This window comes from Falco biarmicus, chromosome 10, assembly GCF_023638135.1.
Source record: "Falco biarmicus isolate bFalBia1 chromosome 10, bFalBia1.pri, whole genome shotgun sequence".
Classification (NCBI taxonomy): Eukaryota; Metazoa; Chordata; class Aves; order Falconiformes; family Falconidae; genus Falco; species Falco biarmicus.
The window spans coordinates 7,826,145-7,844,930 of NC_079297.1; the positions used below are offsets into that span (position 1 = coordinate 7,826,145).

At 44.7% G+C, this 18,786-nt stretch overlaps 1 long non-coding RNA gene across 16 annotated transcripts in view; it reads right to left on the reverse strand.

The window, feature by feature from the left end:
- Positions 1-18,786, reverse strand: part of LOC130155667 (uncharacterized) — a 153,641-nt gene that overhangs the window by 35,127 nt on the left and 99,728 nt on the right. The window contains exons 1-2 of one of the 16 annotated variants that reach the window (XR_008824168.1): positions 11,981-13,217; positions 3,269-3,421 (exon numbers count right to left, since the gene is read on the reverse strand). The exons of 10 other annotated variants lie outside the window; for them this stretch is intronic. This is a non-coding gene — a long non-coding RNA (uncharacterized LOC130155667). Of the gene's footprint in view, positions 1-3,268; positions 3,422-11,980; positions 13,218-18,786 lie in introns of those variants that run through there. 5 more of the 16 variants (XR_008824163.1, XR_008824154.1, XR_008824159.1 and 2 more) reach the window with 5 other exon arrangements.

The window sequence follows — 18,786 nt, forward strand, 5'->3', positions numbered from 1 at the left end:
GTTTGCATTGATGGCATTTGTCTTCCCAAGTGGCCACCACAAGTGATGGAGCCTGGCTTTCCTGGGGATGGCTGAACACCTGCCGGCTGATGGAAAGTGGTGAATGAATTCCTTGTTTTGCTTTGCTTGTGTGCATGGCTTTTGCTTTACCTATTACTGTCTTTATCTCAACCCATGCGTTTTCTCACTTTACAACCTGAAGAATATTCCTCAACTGGTCTCATTTCAATTTCAAAAGTTTCTTCAGTGAAATCACCATGAATTAGTGGACAAATTCACATTCCTGAAAAAATTTTGATAACTTTGAATTGAAGCTGGACATGCTACAGTGCAGCTGGAGAATCTGCATACCTGCCCTCTGGGGGAAATAGCTGCCTGACCCTTGGAGGAGACAACAGGTGGGAACCAGCAAGCAAGCCTCTAGAGCTCAGAGCCCTCAGGGAGCGCTGGTCCCATGCATCCTGCCTGGAGAGCTGTGGAGGGGTCAGTGTTAAAGTCTGCTAAAGAGCACAAGCCTCTCAGGCTTCCCAGGAGCCAGAGATCCTGAAGATCCCAGCAGGTTATGGGAGATCCATTAACCTGGAAGACCTAGCTTGAAAGAGTTCAGTGATGGGTTGCATAGAGCTAGAGCAGTCACTCCTCTCAGATGTCCAGAAAAGGATAGGTAACAGCCCTGAGATTTGAAGAGCTAGAGAGATGGGCTTCTGGCTTTCAGCTCTTCATCTGTCTATCAGCAGGCTCCCTAGGAGCTGGGCAGGTGAGCTGCAAGGAAATCAAGCAGGTTTTCAAACCTGCCCGGCAGGCAGTGAAAATCCAACCTGGTTTCTGTCAATTTTGCAGAAAATGTCATACTCCCCCAAGCATCCAAGCAGAGATCAGCAGGAAATGCTTTTCCTTTCCTCTGATTATTTTTGAGATTTCAAAATCTTTCCTGGTATCTCCTTGGAAAAAATGTTGATTTTCACAAACTGAAAATTGAGGGGGGGGGGGGGAGGGGAAAGGGGATGGGTCAATTAAAAATGTTGTTTCAAAAACATTTTCTCATTTTTTTTCCCCAATACAAAACATTCACTGAAACTGCTTCTGCACCTCTGAATACTTACATTTTAAAAATGTGACATACTCGGATGAATAAGATGTCCTGTTCAATAACAATTGTACTCTTATTTTGAATGTCTCTCTGCGTCATTTAGCTATTACTGAGCACTGAGAAAGTTGTAAAAAACGGGAGTTTAGTTCTTAAGCCTATTTGTATCTGTGTTTATGTACAATGTCTATGATATAGCCAAGTAAATAACCTTGAAAGACCTCACAGAAGTATCAGACCCAGCAGAACATTTCACTGGCACGGAAGACTGACTTGCCTGTAACAAGCAATCCCTTACTAAGAATTTCACACTGGCTATTACCTTGAAAAACAGCTAAGAATAATCCACTGAAGGTCTCTTTCACCCCAGTGAAGTAGGAAGCATTTGTTCGTCCTGAGTAGTTTCTTCCTTCTGTCACTGTGCCAGGGACCTAAAGAGAGGCTGCTCAATCCGAACCCCATGCTGCAATGCAGATTAACGTTCCAGTCTCCAGCACACCAGATCCTCCTGCCTGGCTCACTCACATCCCAGACAAGGCACGGGTCTAGCACTGCACAGTGCTTACTATGAAACACACCTCACTGAAGTTTACAGCAGTTTGGCACTCCAGAAAAATCAGGTCAGAAACAGGAGGCTTTGTTAGATTTAAACCCAAATCCAGGTGGTTACATTTAGACAGGCAGACTGTGGTATTAAAGGAAGGTAAGTGGCTTCACAGGGAGACGTGATCAGCTTCCACTTTGAGCACGTATTTGATGAGAGAAACTACCAAAGAAATATTGTGCTTTTGACCAAGACCTACTTTTTCACTTCCTCTCCAGCTCAGCACCGTGAAAGACCCGAGTACAAGTTAACTTTTACCTCCAAAAAAAAAAAAAAAAAATTATGTCTTTGACCTTTACAAATAAAACAAGAAAACAAACCACAGACTCACAGATCACTCTTAAACAATGTTGGGTTTGATCCAGTCATTGCTTTCTGTTTGAAAAGGGAGAGTAATCTCTGCAAAGGCACAAACTAGTCGTGTGTAAATATGGAGGAGCAGACAGAGCACTGCCATCAAACCCACCACCTAGGCCAGGTACCAAAGAGCCGCTTGTGCCTGTTCCTTGTGATGGTCACCTGCACAAAACAATTAAGCAGTTAATTGTTTTTCTAAAGGACAAAAATGAGAGTGGTGATGTGATACCCAAAGAAGTGTTATTTGTTCTTCCTGGTCTCATAATTCTTCTAGTTTCTATCCAGTAACAATTTGGTATGTGAACCATCTGAGACAGACAGCACCACAGAGCTGCTTGTTTCATTTGGGAGCTGGAAAAGAATGACTTTGCTGATTGTGTGGACTGAACGGGACTCTGCTCTTGTATACTTCAGAGGGTCTTTTTGCTTTAAGCACTTAGGGAAAGAGAGAAGAAATTATCTTACAGAGGTTAATTCCAAATAAATGTATTTCTCTGTATGTGGGGAACCAACCTAACCTTCTGTTCCCAAACTGGGCACATAAATTGGGGCATTTTCACATGACCACCTCTCCTTCAGTCATCCTCTGCTGGTTTTTGTACAGTTTCTATTTATATTTTCCTGGATGTGATGGACATCTTGTTTGACCTTCTGCATAACATAAGGCCATGGAATCTCACCCAGTTTTCACTGTAATAAACTCATCTTGACAACAACATGGTGGCTGCTGCATAACATTAAACAGAAACGTTTAAAAACGCACAGCTCAGGTCCCAGGTGACTGAGAAGGAATGGGCTGTATAGAAGCAAGAAATGCCCACAGGTAGTATTTAAAATGATCAAGGCAGACACAGCTTAAAGAGCCATAAGTCCTGTCCAGCACCCACTGCAGTCCTTGGAAGTGGACGCTGAAATGTGGTCATAGTAATCCTAACATGGGTCGTCGTGGGGAAGCATGAAAAGATTCACTCAATCAATGGATATATGCATATAACACTGGGAGAGGCACACTGAACCCACTATCCAGACCACGGTAACTGTCTGTACAAACAAAAAACAAGGAAGCCTTCCAGAACAAGCATGGCCCCAGGCATACAGAACACCTGGTGGTTTGGCATACCATGAGAAAACTTAGATAAACAGTTCTAAAAGTATTCTGGGACCAGGGAGAGTATTCCCAGAATCTCATGTGGCACTTAAAATGGGATCTTGTGCCATACCTTTGCGTCTAGGGAGGTAAAAGTCCCACTTCCACAGGGGGAGGTGGCCACACTCTTCATGGCGAGTACAGCAGGCTGTCAACCCAACGGCTGGTCTGTTTTACCTGTAGTGGAAGGAGGGCTTGGCTGGAAGCCAGCTAAACAGGACGGATGCTAAATACCAAAAGATAACCATTTTAAGTCAAAAAACCCCAAAACATCCAAACCCCAAAGTGAATCTGGCCAAGCCAAAGCAATCTGTAGACTCTTTTATGGTGCTTTTATGATTACCATTACTGTTTAACGTTTATAGTGTAGTAGTGGTGACAAACAGATCTGAAAACTCACTGTGCAAACTAGCTACTGTGCAAATATGGATACAGTCAGGATGTCTTTGGAGTCATTTTCATTGGTACACACATGATTTGCAAAAAAAACCCCAGCTCAAATTACCTCCTGAAACCTTCCTTCAAGATGCGTATTAATGTCAGTAGACTTTCCAGGACTTGTGGTGCAATCAGATATTGGAGAGTGGTTGGATTTTGAAGTGGTCAGCTTTTCAAAGGGGACAAAGTGCTTATCCATCAGCAAACAAAATAAATAAGGCAAAAGCTAAGGCCAGCCTTAGACCATCCATGCATCTGCCAGCTCACGGGGCTGAGCTGATTTCACCGCAGTGGAACTTTGCCAGGCTAAAACAAAGAAACCACAGAACCTATGGGCAGCCACTGCAAGGAGGCGGAGGCTGTTCAAGACGTGTCGGGTATATACCACCCCCCACCCCCACCCCCCCCCGGATCGCAGGCTACATGCTCCCAGAGTGCCCAGGTGTTGGAACTGCATAGTGCAAATCACAGTACAGGGAAATGAGTTACAAGAGATCAGCACACCGTGAAAAAAACTAACAAGAAACAAAAAGGCTAGAGCAGCTGATAAATGCCTTAGGTGCAAAGGGTTGATTAATACAAACAAAACCAAATCTAAGGATTTTGAAAGAGAAGGAAAAAGGAAGAAAAAGACGACAGTGTTAAGTTCCAATTAATGTTCTTGCTGTATTTAAATTAGATATTACATACTGGCGATGGCTGAAGAAAGCTAAGAACTTCCTTGCCCAATTTAAAACTTTTGTACTTGTTCCTAAGACTTCAGAATTCAGTAATATTCCAGACAGTATGTATTTTCTAATGATTCTCATGTGAGACAACTAATTTTTCTATTCCTAGCAGCAGGGATACTGGACAAATAACTGAGCTGAACCTGTGCCTCAGTTTCTCTTTCCACAAAATGGGGGGATATCACTTTTTGTAAAGCACTTACAGACGTTTGGATCAAGTGCAAGTTAAGTGCGTAAATGTAAAACACAGTTACTTATATTAAATCATTCACTAAGCTAGCCTGTATGTTGCTATTTTCTCCCCACCCCAAGCTCATAAAGGAACATTCTGAAAAAAACCAGTATCTTGAACGATCAATAACCAAGTTACCCATAAAGTCTGTATTTCATAAAAGATCATTCAGCTTACTGCTAGTGGGGGATGGAAAGCAGGATTTGTCAGGGAGGAACATGTTAGGGGATAAATTTCCCCTCCCCTGTACAAAGTTCAGGTTTCCCTGAATTTTGGAGCTGAGAGAAAGGCCTCTCATGAACTGTATCCTGCTGGGGCCGCATAGAAGATACCCATCCAAACCTAGATGGTGAGCACAAAAGAATAAAACCTCTTTATACATGTTTTACTAACAGAGGGACCTGTCCACTGTCTTAACACAAGGAAGGAATTTAGAAACCACAGAACATACTCATCAAAAAGAGGGTAAGCAGCAAAGCCACTGGGGTTTGTGTTGTTCCTTCTCCTTCCTGCAGGTATGTGGACAAGTGCATGTTTTATTCAGTTGGTTTGCACTGGTAAAGCTCTGGGGAAAATCTAGACTGTATCCTGGGTTCTGAAGGTGAACACACTAAGATCACAGTGTAGCCAAGAAGAAAAAATAGGTAGCGTTTTCTTACTGTAGTTGGTATCTGGCCCTTCTTTTTACATCAGAGAAAATTCTAGACTTAGAAGGAGAGCACAGTCACTTACTCAGAGTGTGTGTCACAAATACAGGTCCTCACAGCCATAACGCAAGCGAAATACCTACCTCTCCTCAGGAGATGGTTTCATGTCTCTGAGCAGAGCTGAGAAATTCTCTACTGGACATAAAGCTTGACCTAATGGGACCATGTCACACTTCAGTGGGACAGTCACACTTTGTATCATGACAATGGGGGTAATACATCACCTTCACCCCCCCTGTTTTGCTGACTGTAGCTAGCAAGGTCCGCTGTCCATTTCCACATGCAGATCTGATTTGGAATGGGATGTGACTGATGTTGTTGCCTTTTCATCCTGATCCTATGCACACATAATAGCCAGCCCTGCACATTGGGACGGAGCCCCAGCCTTCACCAGTGCTATTCAGAACAGATCAAAATGCTGACCTCTGAGCCGTATTAATTTCTTGACCAAGACTCCTGATTTCTTTACATTCTAAAGAACTTACACTGAAGCGGTGGGTTGGGGGTTTGGTTCCCTCTGTTGTCGGTTGACCAGCAGTGCTCACATCTGTGTGCCCAAGGTAGATTGTCATCAATGACACAACCTTGTGACAAGGCTTTGATGGTCTCCTCTACTGAGGAGAACTGAAATCTAATTCCGCTATTATAGTCTGCCTCCCCTGGTCTACTGGATCTAAACCAGAAAACGCTTTCACCAAAAATGACCTTGGAAAAAAACATTCTTCCTTTATCCGGTCAAGAGAAAAGCTAGAAAACCAATAAAATTTTTGGAATGAACCATCACTAGGACACTTTCCAGAGGCCAAATGCGCACAGATGTTACACATCTGCACAACCCAGTCAGCCAGCCCTTCCAGCAATATCTACTTGTTGATAAAGTACTACAATTACAAAACCAGCTTAAATGATGGAGTTTGTTCTCTTTGATCAGGTTTCACTGCTTTGTTCTAGCTGGTTGTTCAGAAGTCTTCCACATACATGGACATTTCTGTGGGATTATTTTCTGCTTCATTGAAAGACTCCATTTTCAAACTGATGGGACACCTCCTTTTCTTTCTACTGTGCATTATTCCCAAAGCGGGAAGTGATCTGCGTGAACAAACAAGCAATATCATTTTTTCTGGGAGGAGACCAAAGAACTGGTGGCTAGACACTTAAAGTTTCTCCAAGCAGAATTGAAACTAGCATTATCACTGGACATCAGATCAGAACGGCATTCTGATTCATGCCTCCATGCTCTAATTTAGCCCCCTCTGTCTCAGATTAATACAGTAATTGCCATTCTGCAGCAGAATCTCATGAAGGGATGTTTTCTACCACCGATGCATCTAGCAAGCATTCACACAGTGCCACAGAACTGTGGGCTGCGGGGTATGAGGCAGAAGATGGAGGATAGCAAGGCCAAGCCTGGCAATTTGCTAGAACTTCATTTCATTCTTTCCAGAAAGGCCCATGCTGAGCACATAGCATTGTACTTTAAAGGCTGACATGATTCTTATCATAGGCAGACATGACCTTCCACACAAAGGACTTTTCCAACTTCCTACACATTGATTTTGATTGGAAAATGTAAGATTTTATATCCTTTGCAAAATCCATTTGTTACCATTAACCCTGATAACCCTGGCCCACCTTAGGACACGCAGCCATGCCAGCACACTTCTGGAACTCACAGACGTCTTGTCACAGGGAGATCCAAGCTTAATTACTCATGGACAAAGTATAACATCTTTGTGCCCAAACCTTGGAAGCAGTATTTTACACATGTGTAGGAGTTCCTAGCGGAATTCACTGGGATTGAATAGCTCAGGCACTTTGCAAAGTTCTGTTCTGTTTTACCCTAGCCCACAAAAAACAGGCACACAAATTTAAGTTCAGAGGCTGGGGTTTAGACCTGGTGAGCTGTAAGAATAACAGTTTGAAAACTGTCAGTGTTCAAAGGGTAGGAACTACCTGAAAAACAAGTTAAAAAAGGCAGTATCAAGAGTTTCATCCCATGTTAGCGCAGAGCTATGTGTTGGCAGGTGGCCCATATGGGTCTTAGGCTGGCTTTCCGATAAGGCAGCAGGGAGGAGAATGGGGGAGACTTGCACTGGTGTACCAGAAGTAGAACTGGCTGGAAAAAAGAAGCTGCACAGATAAATTCGACCAGCAACCCCTTGTTCTGCTAAGATGCCTGAAGCCAAGGCTGCCTGAAAGGGAGAAGCTATAGACCCACTCCAGAACAAAGAAGTGAAAAGGCCTCGGGGTGTGTCATGCCTCGTGAAAATGACAATGTATTTTTAAGCTAAACAAAAAAAAAAAAAAAAAAAGGAAAGAAAAAGGAACAAGGAAAAGTCAGTCCACCCACTCAGCCATACTTTCACACAAAATACAGCATAGAGACAGGGGCAAAACATATTTATTTTTAGTGCTGCTGTTTGCTTATAAACTGCAGCTCCCCCAGATATGGGGTCACTGAGGTAAGAGACTGGTTACATACTTTCAGCAAAGTCCCTATCCACCTGAAACTTGTTTCCCTCCTGGGTCCTGACATGAGCACAAAGTTCAGAGATTTAGAAAGACTGAAATTCTCTCCTTTCTCCAAAGGACCTAACCTCAGTGTCCAGAGGATCTGACAGACATCCCCATCTAAACAGAAGTAAGCAGGACCTGTAGTTCTGGATTTATTGGGACCTTCAACATAAAATGGATAGGGGTTAAATCCAAACGAACAATGAAACCCTACTGACACTTAGGGATGCAGAATGAAAAATCTCCTCTCGTGTATCTTTTAGTGTTCAGGTTAGACAGTCTGGAGAGGGACTCACTACAGAATTGAGATGAGATGGTCTTCAGTTCCCAGAACATCAGGGATCCTTGGAGGAAAGAGGAGGTTCCTCAGGTGTCACAGAGGTTTTGCCTGAATTCCAGAACTATAATAAATGCCATGGAGGATTCTGAGAGAAGCAAGCTGAAATGTAACAGGTCAGACCTCAGTATAAAGAGCAGATTACACTCTAACCAGTGCTGCCACATTTAGGACACATGAATGTATGGTTATAAGAGAGAAAAGGAGGGAGGCCATAGCTGCCCTAACAATCAGTGCTGCGCCCAGAGGAACAGACATAAGCATGGGGAAAAGATGATTTGATAGACCCTTACCAACACTAGAGTGTGAACATACAACACGGTGCCTTCCTCATGCTCAGCCTTCCCCACCCACTGGAATGGTGACCCACAGTCTCAGCCAAGAAACTCAGATGCATGTGTGGCAGCATTCACTAAGTCACAGGCTGGGTACAGTTGCTCTTCCTTCTCCTTTTCATCTGCTGGAGGCCCCTGCCTTCACCAAGAAGCCTTTTCCTTCCCTGGTTTTCTGAGTTGCTGACCTAATGTTTTCCTTTTTTTTTCACCCCAGTGAAAATATAGTGGAGCGGAGCAGCCCAAGCCTGACCATGGGGAAGAGTGGTGGGCGTATTACCAGAACCCTCTGTGAGACTCAGACAGTTCCCCCATGACCATGATTCTCCTGAGTGGTAGTTTCCAAGGGAATAGAGAAAGCCAGGCAATGAGGAGGGGGGATTGATGATGAATATTGGATTCGAAGAGTCTGCATGACTTCAGTGTCTCTGAATGTCAAACCTAAGGGAAGGGAGAGGGAAGGAGAGGGAAGATGTACTGCAGGCTGCTACCATTTGCCAAGGAAAAAGGTTCTGCCTGGAGCAGGAAGAATTCCCCTAAGGATGAAGAAAACAGCTTACCTGTAGGAGATCTTAAACCCAATTAATGTGTGCTCACCTCAGTGCTACTGCCTCTCAATGCTTCAGATACATAAAAGGGAGGGGGGGAAAGGCAAGGTGTGTCTGTCAAAACTGCTGGTGCTGTGCCCAGCAGAATGGATTGGAGCACAAAGACCACAGGACTGGAAAGTATTCCTGTGTTGCTGAGTCAGGCTCCTGCTATTACTGGTAGGCACAACGTGAGGTGCTAGCTGTAGGCTAGTCCTGCATGTCCAACTTTAGTCCTATATATATATGCTCCTCCTATATGCTCTTAGGAGGTCAGGTAGTGGTCAGGTACAATGACACCGCTGCTTTCCTTTGAGCCCCGCAACATGAGTGGCTAATGCACAGGGCAAGGAGGAAGAATAAGGTGGAAATGCCAGCCATGACAGTTGGTCCAAAAAAGTTGGAAATCACATCCAGGTCAATTTCTAATTTTAGTCACTTTCTGAGGCCAACAAACACAACATACTATTCTGCTCACCAAACCACAAACTTAGGAAGTGGCTAAATTCTGAGGGGTATGAGACTGCTCTCATCTGTGCATAAGCAATCACATGCACACCAGAGACACCGACTGGGCGGTGGCTTCTCTGAAGGAACAGCACCAGCCTGTGTAACTTACCACGGGCTCATCCCTTCTCCTCCCTGCTGCTGAAGCTTCAGAGTAGGCCATGAGTAGCAGATAGCTCTTACTTGTTTACCTTCCCTTTTGTCATCCTTCAGAACAGTGGGAGGCAGGCCACAAACTCGTCACCTTTGCCAATAAAGGGCTCTAGAGTGCTAACGACCTTGGGGCCCAGCTGATCTGGATCGGACTGGAATGAGCCAACTGGAGCAACTGGGAAAGCTTATATGGCATCATCTATCATCTTCGGCTTGGGTTTGTTCTGAGCCAAAGTTATGCAAACAGCTCATGGTCTGAGGCCAGTGACAGACCATTACTCACAGGCTGGCCTCTCTCAGCACCCAAGTTTGAACTCTGCACTCATCACCTGCTCTGACAGCTCTTGTCGGTCAAATGGAGGAACACGTTATCGTAGGATACTACTGTAGGTAGAACCTGACAGAACTTACGGATTAGATGTATGCATGAGCATTAGAAACATCCTCAAGTCACTAAGGAGAGCTAAAAATATTACTGCTTTGCTGCGGTGCTTACCAAGATGTCTCAAGTCAGAGAGATACTTCCTCTTTCATACTGGAGCAGCTTCACGTTCACCACAGGGTAAAAGTAAGCACACAAGGCAAACCACAGCATAGGTGATATGCGGCAAGTTCACACCTCACCTTACCCCACCCCACAGCAACATATTCCCATCTCCATACCCTCAGAAATAATTATTTTTAATACCCCCTTAGGAAGTTTTAATAACACATTATGCTGTCTAGAAGAAGTTGATAATAGGGTGATCTATCTCTGGTTTAGTATGAAGAAAGCCTTTATGCTCAGTGTGTTCTGACTTTTTGAAAGCAATGACTACAAGGTAAGTGGGACATTTCAGGCATCTTAGTCCCATCTTGCAGCAGTATTCCACGACCCCTAAAGAACTGCGGGATTCAAGGATCATTTTTTTTGTGGAGGCAACAGCTACTCCTAATTAATTCCCTGTGTGGATGCTAATTTAGAATCCACTTTGGAAATAAGTAAAATTAATTTGCATTACAACACTCATATCCTGGAAGAGTATCTGTGCCACTGAGGGATAGCGATCCATTTAAAATTCATACATAAGACTTCATCCAAATTAATGACTCTGTATAAACAAATCATTTTTATTCAGCCACAGGGAGGGGAAAAAAAAAAGAAGACAACTTGTTTCCCAGATCATTTTCATAGGTAACTTTAAACCCCTCCAGCCAGTGGGGCCTGCCAGGGCTGCGTGGGGCAGGCAAGCGCAGCACGGTCAGTGCAAACGTGTTGCCGGCTGCTGCTGCCGGCCCGGCCCTGGGCTCGGCGCGATGCCCTGTCGCGACTCCCGCCATTCCCACCGCCCCTCGCGGTGTCGGTATCACGACACCGCAGCCCCGGGCCCCTCCGTCTCGGTGGTGCCCCGCCAGCCCGGCGCGGCAGCACCCTCTCCCGTCCCCGCGCGGCCGCCGCAGCCCCGGGTGCCAGGGCCCGGCCCGTGGGCCGGTGGCTGCAGCCGAGGTCTGGGCGGGCCGGGCCGAGCCGAACCGGGCCGGGCCGAGCCGAACCGAGCCGGGCTGAGCCGAGCCGGGCCGAGCCGAGCCGAGCCGAGCCGAGCCGAGTCCCCCAGCGGTGCCCGTCCCGGCGGCGGTGCGCACAGCCCCGCGCTGGCCTTTTTAGGGGATTTCCCTCGGCCCGGCTCCGCTCAGCTTCTTGTAACCAGAAACACATGACTGTGAGTGGTGAGGCGCTTACTGTTACTGCAATTAAGTCTGTTGGTAACTGAAACTGCATCACCTAATTGGAGCAGCACGAAAAGCAACTCCCTGCAACGCGACGCCCAGGGCTCGCCCGTCGCGCTCGGCTTCCAGCAAACGCGGCCTCTGCCTCAGAGGGAGGGCAGCGCGGCCCGGAGCGGGCGGGGGGAGGCAGCCCGGCCCGGGGCAGGGGGAGGCAGCCCGGCCCGCTGCCCCGTTCCCCTGCCCGCTCCGGGGCTCCCACCGAGGGGCTGCGCGCCCGCGGGGACCTGCTGCCGCGGGGCAGAGGGTCTTGCTCCAGCCTGCCCCGGTCCGCACCGCGCAGGCGGTGGGCTGCTCACAGCGGTGATGGTGGTGCTGCTGCAGCTAAACCTCAGCGTGGCCAGTCTGTGGAGCTGGGGCGGACGTGCAGGCGCACACCGCGCGCGCTGCCGGCCGCTCCCAGTCCCGCCGCCGGCGGGCCCGTACCCGCACCGGCGCTCGCCCCCTGCCGCTGCCACCCACGCAGCGGCCGTGCGTGTTACTCACCGCAACGCACGAGTCACGCAGGAGTTGTGGGGCTTTTTGCACTTGCAGGCTGACATCCCCTCCCCCTCCAGACGTGGGAATCTGATGGTACATGTGCTTTCACTTTTGCATTCAACTGACCTACATTGTAAGCGGTCGCTTGGAATCACGTTGCTTTCCCAGCTGATTTTGAGTTCAGACTTTCAAAAACAAAACAGTGTCTTCATACTTTTCATGTCCCTGCTGATGCGGCACGCAGGCCATCATTCAGGCAATCCCTTTTACAGGAAACCTGCTGTTCTCGTTACACGGATCCTTGACATCAGCTCTGGCTTGGAGCCTGATCGTGATGAAAAAAATACTGGAGTGTGCTCGCAAGCATTCGCGTTATCACAAGGAAAGGAGGATAAGGAACAGTTAAATCCAAAATATGCTCAAACACAAAATTAATGGATTACGGCATCATCCAGTACTGCACACTCTACATCTACGGGATGGCTGGTTCCTGATGTTCACAGAACTGTGTGGAATGAACTGTTCATATAATCAGCTCATCTTGAGTCTGCACAATGGTTAAGTTACAATGAATAGTAAGTGAGTTAGTAATAAATTGAACAAATAGCTTGTTTGGTGACAGTCTGTAACTGCCATAGCTTGGAGCGCTGCGGCATTCCAGTGTAACTCCAGCACAATCTGGGAAGAAGAAAAAGGAAATGCATCTATTCAGCTGTGTATTATGTATTGCTCAGATCTGGCAATGCCCAACAGGAGATGGGAAGAAGAGTCTTAATTTTCAAGGAATGTTTTTCAAATAATTTGAAAATCTACCGAGTCTTGGAGCGCAGGCACATTTACATAGCAATTCTGCAGCGGTAGGGCTTCAAAGGCAGCCTCTCCAGGTGAGTAAGCCTGACATTAGCATGTGCAAACAGCACTCACACATACAAAACACAGGCCCAAGTTTTCAGAACCACGTTCATGCTTTTATGCAGCCAGTATGCACATAAAATTACTGTAATTGTGCTTCCATATGAAAGTATGTACCAACCCTTTAAATTTGTATAGAGATCACTGTTTAATTACCCGCGCTATGCTCTAATCTCACTTCAAGAAAAATTGTGCTATAACAGTATATTCAGGCATCTAAACACGTATGTGTACACTGCTTGTAAATGTGAGTATTAGCAGATGTATTCAGTGTATCCAAAGAAAGTAAAGAAGTCTGGGGTCTGCACAGGACTGCATATAAAAATTAAAATAAATTACTACCCAAATGGAGCCTGCTTTTACAAAATATTTATTGTAGGGAGAGAGTTATGTGCACTGCACTGCTCAACTTCTCTATCTTTTCTCTTTTTTTGGATGGTGAAATAAGAGCTGAAGTAGAAGTCACCATTTTTCTTGGCTGGGAAAACATCTCCAGAGCTCTGCAAGATAATTCTTACCTGCAATCACACACATACATACATAGAAGATAATTACTGTGGTTTGTACAGAAAACAAGGGTCATTTCTGTACTTTTCTGTGAGTCCATAACAGCTTCATAATCATACAGAAACCCAATAACTGTTGATGTTATGTTTGGTAAGGCTGAAATTAGAAGATCACTTATTTCAAGAGATGACACTGATCCACCTAAACCACACTGTGGAAAGAATCCCTTATTTTAAACCCTGTAGCTGATGTTTGTGCATCCGAATATTAAACATTCACTTTCTTTACAATCTTTCATCCTTCTCATCTGAAGTGCTCACAAGCATTAAAGGTGCTTCATCCCACCTGGACAAAGTCACCATGGGCAATATTCTGAGCCTGTTCTCAGCACAGATAGGAATAGACTCCTGCTCTTGCAATGCAGTTCCCTGGGCTGCAGCTCCTCTCTTAATGCTCTTTGTTAGCTATTTAGGAATTGAAGGGAAAACCTGCCTTTCCAAAACTAGTTATACAGTTCCTACTTCTGAAACATAAGAAAAAATGCATTGTCCATACTGGTCAGCAATAAACCACAGCATGTGGAACCGATATCCTGCCTCCTGCCGTAACCCCACACCCAACAGTTCAGACATCCCCTCACTCAAGCACCTCTGCTATTGTGCAATGACATAGATGGGGAAAATAATTCTTTCTTAACTCTAGCAGTTGAACTCTTTGCACTCTGCAGCGTGAGACTGGATCATACTGTTCATTATCTTATCTTCCTCAACTACATGTTAGTAATGGTCTAAAAATTAGCCAGGCCTTCTGTAAAAATCCACCCACTCAGCTGGTACCTTTGACTCACTTGAATGGCAGTGTTGGGGTTGACACATTCAAAAACCCCCATATATCTCCCTAATGCAAAACCAAAGCACACACTTACAGAACCAGTTGGTCTGTACTCTGTGTTTGTACTTCACCCAGCACAACTGAGTACTGCTGAACAGCTGGGACTCATAAACACCATTAGAATACACACAAATAATTTAAATGCATGCTTAGGTGTATTGGAGGGTATTCTCCAGTCTCAGCGTTCAATCATATGACAATTTAACTTAGCAAGATGCTGACCACTCCCAATATGGAGCTCAGTCCTACAGACTTCACTGGGAGATAAAGATGGCTTGTGTTGTAGCAGCATGCAAAACCAATCTCTTTTTTCCAGAACTCTAAGCTGCAAACAAGTTCATTTCAAACCACAGCCCTTCAACTTCAGCAGATGCCCTCGCACTGAACAGGGAGCTCAAGCATAACATAACACTCCATACTCTGCAAAAAGCAAGTTGTTCTTTAGGCCCAGAAACTAAAACGTCAGCTCTGTCACTGGCAATTAAGTACAACAAGAATTTAAAAGAATTACTGCATTCAACGCAATTAAATAAAGAAAACGTCTAAGAAACCAATGAGAATACAAAGTCTGACATCTTTTGTCTTGACAGCTGTTCTCCAAGTGTGTTCCCTGGTCCATCTTAAACTTTGTGGCGACATATACAACAGAAAAAAAGAAGATTGTTTACTTTGGACCTGATATTCAGGGCACTTGGAAAGCTCAAACACTTGGGCAAAAATACAACAGTGCATAAAAATAATGTAATTTCAGACAAAAAAAATGCAGCATCTGATTAGCCATTCAAAAGTATGGTTGCAGCAGTTACCACAAATCAATTATAGACAGCTTGGACCTCTAGAGGAGGAAAGGTTTTTCATCTCACTCAGAGGTCCACACAAAGAGGTGACTAATATGCTAGAAAATCCTTGGGGTCCAGATGCAATGTGCAAAGATCAGCCAAAGGGTTTTCTCATGCATAGGAGAGATTCCTCTGGGTCAGGAATGAGGGGCTCACTGACAGTGGGCAGCTGGACATCAGACTTACTCTGTAGCCTTCAGCCTTCCTGGCTAAGCAGGACTTCTTTCTTTTACGGACTTGGCTAAAGTCTATGTGTAGAAGGGGACTCTGGCCCTTTCTTTCTTTCTGTTTGAAGTGAAGTTTCTACCTTATTAGACTCTCATTTAGCAAAAATAACAGTCTGAACAGGCTGAAAAACTGGTCTCTGGAATTGCCCCCAGGCCTCCAGGTAAGTCACACAAAAGGAATGGGTCTTCAGATTGCTTCACTTGGGACAAAGATACCCGTCATTAGCTGATGCTGAACAACACCCAAAACTGCTCTATGACTGATAAAGACGTACAATATGATAGGTGAGGGGAAAGGGCAGGGCCTGTGCTGTCCGGACAGGGCGTTGCTTGGTCCATGCTGCTTTCCTGTAACCCAAAGGGCTCCACTTCTCTTTTCGTTCTCATGGCTTTTGTCTAACAGGAAAGCTGCTTCGATGCCTTGTTTGGACACTGTGATTGCTGAGCGCAGGCCAGTTGCATAAGCTTCAAGGGTACCTCTAGTACCTTAATCTGCCCCCTTCCTCATTAGATGTGTGTTCATTGCCTCTTTTCCTTCCTCTTCTTCATTTCCTTGCTGTTGCAGAAGAACAAACACTAACTGAGTGGGGAAAGCGTCCAGAAAGGAACTTCAGACAGGGAAGGATCCAGTGGTCCCTCTGCTATGGGTAGCATTTACGGAACCTGCTGTTAATCAGAGATGAAGTTTCTCAGTGCAGTGTCACACATCCCCTGTTGCTGCCTATTACTTAATCTTTGCTTACTCAAATGTCACCCAGAATTGGGTAACAGCTTTCCTGAAGGTGACAGAAGCAAGGAAAAGATAGCACTTCAATGATAAAAATGAAAAGTTTATCAACAGGGACTTTGACCCACGTCCACTAATGAAAGAGAAAGAAGCGGTTGAGTAGGTTCTAGTGAACATGAACTGGATTCAGCAGAATTAGCTTGAGTTTTGCACAGGCTCAGCCCTTTCACAGGACTGATCCTCCACTTGCCAGTCTGCTTCCTGAGGTCACTAGACACAAAAAAGCAGACTTCACAATTAAATGATGCCATTTTTTTCCGTGACTGGCCATTTTGGTGAGTTCCATTTTGGGACAGTTAGCTCGAGATGCAGAGCATCAGACAACCATGAGATAGGTAATTTTATCTCCCCAAAACTGCACTGAGAACAGGCTCAGTGGCCTGTTTCTTATCACTGGTGATAGCATTATGTTATTAAGGAGCAGTAAACAGCTGACATTCTTTGTGCTCTTGAGTGGAGATTAAAACTTTCCAAAAATGCTTTGACTTGCAGCATGTTATTAATCCACAAAAGTGCGCACGTACAAATCTTCCTGATCCAGTAGTTGTAGACTAGGAAGTTTCAGGACTTTCCTAGGTGACAAGGACATGCAAGGTAGAAGTGAATGTTGCCCTTATTCTATTTGATGTTGAAAATGGCAAACATATTTTCCAGATGAAGCATTAATTTGTGGACCTATATTGCAAATCCCAGTATTATTTCCACCAAAGTCATACTTCTGGTTTGCCAAATGAATTTCATCAAGAGAGTGGGGAAGTACAAAGACAAACATTAAAACATCTAGAAAGCAGTAACATGCACTTCCCTGTGTAGGTTTGGAAGAAGAAGAGCAACAGAAAACCAAACCAAAACAAAGTCATTGAAATCCTAACTGGAATCCTTTGGGACTCTCTGCTGCTGCCTGCTCTTTTGAGATTTTCTGTTTGCCATCTGACCTTTTTTTTAGCTTCCTTAGCTCTTTTAATATCAAGAAACTGAGCTCTCAGAAACAGTTAGCATTGAGAAGCTAGAGAGCAGCATGTTAGAAAAAAGGATGGAAGGAGATACACTCCATGCAGTTCTACTGTGGCTTTGCGTGCCCCATTTACTGTTCTTCTCCAGCTTTATTGGCTCAGCTGTCCACACGTAAGGAATGCTGTTTTGCCTAGTATAACTGATTTCCACAGAGAAGATGGATATTATGCTCTCCTGTGGTGACTTTACTGCTAATTTTGTGTCTTTTAGTAAAAGAAGAAAAGCCTATTCTGACAATATGAGTTCCCACTTTATAAATTTAGAAGAAAACTGTTTATCACAAGGTTTTCCAGCACAACACTTTACAGAAATGTACTAGAATGCTAAGGAAAATTAAGTACATGAGGTGCACACCCACTAAGAACACAAGCAAAATTTCATTCTTGATCTGGAAACACATGAAGAAAATGCTGCACTAACTAGTATAATGGTTTGAAGGCCATGTTAGCTCTTCCGTGGCAGCAACAGCACATTAGAAATTGAATGGCACATTTCCGTATGTACACACACAAAGGAAAATGACTGCCATCAGGTCCAGCCTCAAATGGCTAATCCTCTCCTGCAAAGCCCTCGACAACAAATAATCCGTGCCAATTTCCTTGCATCCCTGTACATGAACTCTTCTCTATTTTACATTCTATTTTATACAACAGCCTCGTCTGGCAAGAAAACAGCACGTTTAAAATAAAAAAGAAGGGGTGAATTTTGAACAGATGTGACAGAAAACATCGGAATGGGGTTCTTTCTTCAAGCCAACATCCTCAGTGGTCTTTGAGGAAGTGGGGAAAGTACATCTTTACTCTCAGGAAGACTATGGAAAGGGAAACATTGAAGGCATCTCTTCTCAAGACTAAGAGTAGTAAACTCTGCTGTGTAGAATAGCCCTTTGGCTGCCAGCAGCTCTAGGCAGAAGAGGGAAGCATTTAAAAGCACATAGCTTTTGGTTCCTTACACTTATTCATCCAGACTGTCTTCCCAAGCTTTAGAATTTATAGAGTCTTATAGTGGTTTTTATTAGCAAACTTGGGAATAGTGCGTTGTATAGAAGCCAAAGCCACAGTAGAATAAAATAAGTCTTACCAACAGGAGTAAATATGAAGTACCCCTACAAGCCAGACCCATCTCAGAGCAGCTGCTTGTTATTTTTCTTTGGCATGTATTTTTTTGGATATGAGACACCTTCATCTTCCTAACCCCAAACAGACAGAAGAACAGAACACACTGTGCCTATTGTGGGCCAGATCCTCTGCTGACACAAATCAGATTCTCTCCATTGAAACCAATGGAGCTGTTGTGGCTGATTGATAGAGATTTGGACTCAGATCTCTTTTACCAGCCTCTCACACATCTAAGATATGGCTTCCCTTAACAGATTTCCCTATGCTTCACAAAATAACACAGGTCTGGACAGAAAGAGTTTACAGTCTACAAGGAGGCAGGATCAGTTGATAATGAGGATACTAGACAAGGGCCGGTGGGATTTTAAATTAATTTTCAGATTTAGAACAGATTTTTCCAACATTCAAGACTCTAGGAAGACAGCAGTTGGCAATATAACTTGGAATCCAATAAAACTAATCCTTCAATAATGTATGTCTCACCAACAGATTTGGGTTGAATCAGTATTGCCTTTAC